The sequence below is a fragment of the Ochotona princeps genome, chromosome 8, assembly GCF_030435755.1.
Source record: "Ochotona princeps isolate mOchPri1 chromosome 8, mOchPri1.hap1, whole genome shotgun sequence".
NCBI lineage: Eukaryota > Metazoa > Chordata > Mammalia > Lagomorpha > Ochotonidae > Ochotona > Ochotona princeps.
In genome coordinates, this window is record NC_080839.1 from 32,336,731 (window position 1) to 32,342,730 (window position 6,000).

Consider the following 6,000-nt stretch of genomic DNA (forward strand, 5'->3'; position numbering starts at 1 on the left):
TCTTAGCAATCTTTATTCTGCTTGATAGCCTATTTCCCCTCTCTATTATTTACCCACCCCCTCCTACCCTTGAGACAGCAAGGGTGCCTAATTGAAACAGAATCTAGTCTATGTCAGAGAGATGATGGATCACGAATAAAACAGATAGATACTCTTTGTGATGAGCACCAGCCTCATGGTGAAGACTGTAGAAAAATAACAGGCCACAGAGTTGTGATAAAGCATGACTCAGACCTCAAGATCTCCTAATAAAAGCAACAGAACTGGTATTCTTGATGATAATAACAACATGTTCATGGTATGACTTTAGTTTGTCACACAGCATTCTATTTAATAGAAATCGGTGAGAAACTAGCCATACAAAGAATTGTCAGGCTTTCAGGTGACCAAAAGTAAACATGAATAAAAACAAATACTTCTAACAGTAGAAAAGATTGATCTATTCCATATTACAAATCACAAATGATAAACAGTACATGTGAGCATAATTGGATCTTTTACTCTTGCTGACAGCAGTAGGAAGATATATAAAAATGTACATTCCGATAAATTGTACAGAATTTGTTGTTCTGTTGTTGAAAACCTAAAATCATACAAAACTTTTTTAGAAGTTTACAATTTAGATATGTTTATTTCCTAATTTTCTTTTTTTTTTTTTAAAGATTTATTCAGTTTATTACAAAGTCAGATATACAGAGAGGAGGAGAGACAGAGAGGAAGATCTTCCATCCGATGTTTCACTCCCCAAGTGAGCCGCAACGGCCAGTGCTGCGCCGTCCTCAACTGCTTTCCCAGGCCACAAGCAGGGAGCTGGATGGGAAGTGGAGCTTCGGATTAGAACCGGTGCCCATATGGGATCCCGGGGCTTTCAAGGCGAGGTCTTTAGCCGCTAGGCCACGCCGCCGGGCCCTCTATTCCATGAATTTTGAAGCTAAGGAATTTTTAGTTTCTAAAACTAAGAAGAAAATATATAATATTTATTTCATTGAGTTAACCATGTTTCATGAAACCATATTTCATACTTGTTACATTTTTTTTCTCACCATAAAACAATATACTTGTTTTACTTGAAAAAATTGGCAACATCTAGAGAAGAAACTTAAAAAAAAAAAGTGTGATTCTACTTCTACTATGCAGAGGTTAATAAGCTGATGGAATGTAGCTCCCTGCTTGTGGCCTGGGAAAGCAGTCAAGCACGGCCCAAAGCCTTGGGACCCTGGACCTGTGTGGGAGACCCAGAAGAAGCTCCTGGCTCCTGACTTCAGATTGGCTCAGCTCCAGCAGTTGCAGCCACTTGGGGAGTGAACCATTGGACAGATGACCTTCCTCTCTGTCTCTCCTCCTCTCTGTATACCTGCCTTTCCAAGAAAAATAAATAAATCTTTTAAAAATAAAGCTGCTGGAATATTAAAATCTTTGAAAGAACTATGTGACTCTTCTGATGCCATTAGAAAATAGAGCAATGATAAAAGTTTAACATGCCTCAGTTTGAATTAGTCAATAAATAGAAATAAAATATATTTGTATTAACAACATTTATAATATATTATTGTGCAGATCTACCAGATTGGCAATTTTTAAAAGCTCAGACATGAAATTCCCAGGATCATATATAAAATTTGACCAATAAATCTTATAGAGGAATAAAAATATATTCTCTGGGTTTGTAGTGTAGCTGAAGTAGCAATTTTTGTCAACAGAAACTCTAAAGCATAATCTTATTTATTTTGGAATAATCAGGGCACATTGCAAAGCTCAATGTGGACGTGTTAGAAATTCTGGGCCCAGGAAGATAGCCTAGTGGCTATATCTTCTCACCTTGCATGTCTGGGCTGTAACTCATGCCCTACCTTCCCATCCAGCTCCCTGCTTGTGGCCTAGGAAAGCAATAGAGGATGACAGAAAGTCTTGGGATCCTGCACCTACGTGGGAGACCCAAAAAAGGCTCCTGGCTCCTGGTTTTGGACCATCTTAATTCTGGCTATCGTGGCCTGCTGGGGAGTGAACCAGTGGATGGAAGATCTTTCTCTCTTTATCTATTTTTCTCTGTATATTTGCCTTTCCAATAAAAACAAATAAATCCTTAAAAATAATAAAAATAAATTTTAAAAAATTTTGAATATAAAACAATAATTTTTGGTAATAAGGATCAGAAATGAAGGTGGCGTGAAGCTGAGCCTAAGCAGATAGCTGTCAGATGCCATCAGAGAAGTAGTTTGCATAGGCTTGCAGAGGCTGTGCTTCCAGCCGTCTTTCAGAACAGTTCTTGTTAGGCTTATGTGCATGGATCCACGCCTTCATGACCTCTAGGCTTTACTTACTCATTTTGGATGGGGTTTGACAGAAGTGACTCTGCCTTCGTTCTGACATGTTTCACAGTTCTATTTGTGTTGGTGTGTTCTCACTTTCTTCATTAATCATTATTTATTCAGCTACCATATGCGCAGGATAATCATATTGAGTATATATTTAGATTTTATCTAAATGAGGTAAAAAAAAAACAGCATGTCAAATATATCATTCATTAGTTCAGAGATTGGCAAACTCCTCTTCGTAAAAGTTTACATACTAAATATTTTAGTCTCTGTGGGCTGTAAATTCTCTGTTGCAACCATTCAATTCTAACCATAGACTATGGTGTACATATAGCAAAAGGCCTGGCCATGTTGTAATGATACTGTGCTTTTGTAAAGGGATATAGTGAACCAGGTTTGGCCCCCAGGTTATAGTTGATCAACCTATAAATTAATTAAATATACTGCATATAAACTGAAGAACAGAATTGCTCCCTTCTCCATGAATTAACTTTATAAACAAACTAAACATTCAAACTAACTTTTGTAGTCATCTTCTGGAATTGCAAAAGTGGTCAATAAATTGCTTAGAAGCTAAATTCTGTTACCTTAGTATATGATAAAATTCAAATTGCTTTTCATCTCTCAGCATGTTACATCTGAATTACACCCCTCCCCGCCCCTGGGAGGATGAGACTACTTTTTGAAATCTTGAATACTACTAGCAAGCAGGAAATGCATTAAAAGTGTTTAACTGAAGAGAGATTAAAAGATGAGTTAGACATGTGTGGGGGATTAAGAGAACCAAGAGGACATGGAGAAGCATCCAGACGTGGCATGATGGAGCCAGAGGAGGAAATTACTACCTGACCTGAAAGATCTCGAATTGTGGCAGATCTGTTGGGCAGGACTTGTGCTCCTGGAGTATGGAGTCACCGCTGTAATCACAGTGCTGAAGAAAGGCAAACAAATGGCCAGACTCCAATTTAGGGTCAGTGTCTCTTCTCTGACTGCATCCAGGGGAAGCAGAGAACAAGAAACACAGTTTAAACTGGTCCATCCCTGAAACACAGCGTGAGAATGGGAGGTGACGCTCCAGGACCATGAAAAGGGGACAACCTACAACCATTTCAGTATATTTTCTCATAGCCACACAAGACAGCAATTCTTTTCTTTTTTTAATATTTGTCTCTTTTTTTTATTGGAAAGTCAAATTTACAGAGAAAATGAGAGACAGAGAGAAAGATCTTGCATTACTGGTTCACTATCCAAGTGGTTGCAATGGCCAGAGCTGAGCAGATCTGAAGCCAGGAGCCAGGAGCCTCATCCACTCTCCCTCGTGGGTGCAAGGTCCCAAAAGTTTGGCTGTCCTCGACTGCTTTCCCAGGCCACAAGCAGGGAGCTGGATGGGAAGTGGAGCAATTGGTATACAAACCGGCACCCATATGGGATCCCGGTTCATGCAAAGTGAAGACTTCAGCTACTAGGCTACTGCACCAAGTCGATGGCAAATCTTTTTAAATGAATGTAAGAAACAGGGAGGACAGATAAATATCTAACAATCTTGCATAAAATTTATGGTACACAGTTTGGTAATTGATCTGTCAACTCAAGCAATTTGCTAATCTTTTTAACTGACAAATATATGCTATTAGTGCCCTGCAGGTCTTGCTTTACAATAAGTACTCCCTGTTCATTGAAAGAGTTTTTGAAATAATTATAGTTTCACGGCTTTCACTTAACAAAGTGGATTTTTAAGTAGCAGGAAAGGTGAACTACTAAAGAAATTGTTTCAAATGAGGGTCTGTTGTGATGGTTCAATGGCTAAATCCTCACATTGCACACACCAAGACCCCATATAGGCACCAGTTTGTGTCCTGGCTGCTCCACTTCCTATCCAGCTTGCTGCCTGTGGCCTGGGAAAGAGGTCGATGACAGCCTTGGGACCCTGCATCCACAAGGGAGACCTGGAAGAGGCTCCTGGCCCCCGGCTTTGGATCAGGCCACCTGGAAAGTGAACCAGCAGATGGAAGGTCTTCCTCTTTGTCTCTCCTTCTCTCTTAAATCTGAGCTGTTTTTCTAATAAAAATAAATAGATCTTAAAAATAAGAATAAATAAGAAATTGTTTCAAATAAACATATTTAGGCTCACAGTTCTGGCACAATGAGTGAACCTGCTGCTTGTGCTGATTGCAGCACAGGTTTGCATTCAGGCAGCTCCGCTTCCTATCCACATTTCTGCTACTGTACCTGGGAATAATGGAGACTGGCCCAAGCACACAGGCTCTGCCACCCAAGTAAGAGTTCCAGGCTCCTGCATTGCACCTGGACCAGCTCTGGCCTTTGCGGCCATTTGGGAAGTGAAACAGTAGAAGATTCTTTTTTTCTCTCCCTCTCTCTCCTCTCATTCTCTCTGTTCATTTTTCCTGTCAAAGTAATTAATACACCTTAAAAGTACAGTGACAGTGAAGAACAATTTTTTTTATGATTTTTCTTTTTATTTCCCAGGAAATCTTTTTGGCGATTGATATATAATATTTATATGAGCATTTCTGAAGGTAAGGAGCAATATTTCATCATGTGGAACAGTGTAAACTGATCTCCCTGGATCAGTAATAAGCCAAGAGGTGAAGATCCAAATTGAGTCTTTCATATGGGTGATAGGGACCCAGCAGCTTGAGCCATCGTCTCCTGCCTCCCAGGGTGCACATTACTAGGAAACTAAGACTGAGAGAGGAGTCAGATCTCAAATCCACACACTGTGGCATTGGGGCTTTTGTTTTTTCTTTCTTTTTAAAAAAGATTTATTTGCTTTTCTTGGAAAGGCAGACCTATGGAGAGAAGGAGATACAGAGAAAAAAGATCTTCACCAATTCGAAGCCAGGAGCTTCTGGATCTACCATGTGGGTGCTGGGTTCCCAAGGCTTTGGACCACCCTCGATTGCTTTCCTGGGCCACAAGCAGGCAGTTGGGTGGGAAGCAGGACTGCCGGGACACGAATCAGCTGCCATAGGGGAGCTCTGCACATGCAAGGCAAGGACTTCAGAAACCAGGCTGCCCCGCGGGGGCCCTACGGCATGCGAGTTTCTTAATGACCAGGCCAAATGACCCTCTGGATTGGGCTGTTTTAATCCCAGAATGCATCCTGCTCTTAGCTACAGAGCTCAACACCTTTTTTTAGTTTAAAGATATAACAATAATATATCTCTTATGTTGTGGTAGCTACAAACAGTTCTGAGTTTGGCAGTTCTGAACTGGTTAACCAGCTGTCTTTTTCTCCTTTATCATCTCATATATTAACTACAGCTCCACGTAACTTATGCTTCAATACATGTTGTTATAACAAAGGTAATAAGGCCAGTGACCATGTTTTCCCTGCCGTACAATGTGAAAGCATTTTTCTCTTACTCAGTTTACAAGAGCATATCAAATTACGTGGAATTGGCAAAAATCAACATGATTTTGTAAAGAGTAAGTCCTGCCAAACTAATTTCTTTCTTTTTTCTAATCAACTGCAAAACCTGGCAGATGGTATAGCGATGATCACCTCTAACAAAACATCATCTGTGTCTCGTTACTGGCGTATACATCATGTATTTTTAAACATACTGTGGCACTCACGTCTGAGGCAGAATCACAAAGAGAATGCCTCATTCTTCTTCCATTGTCCTCTTGAATGCCGAAGTCAGCATAAAGGTAGAAAAGA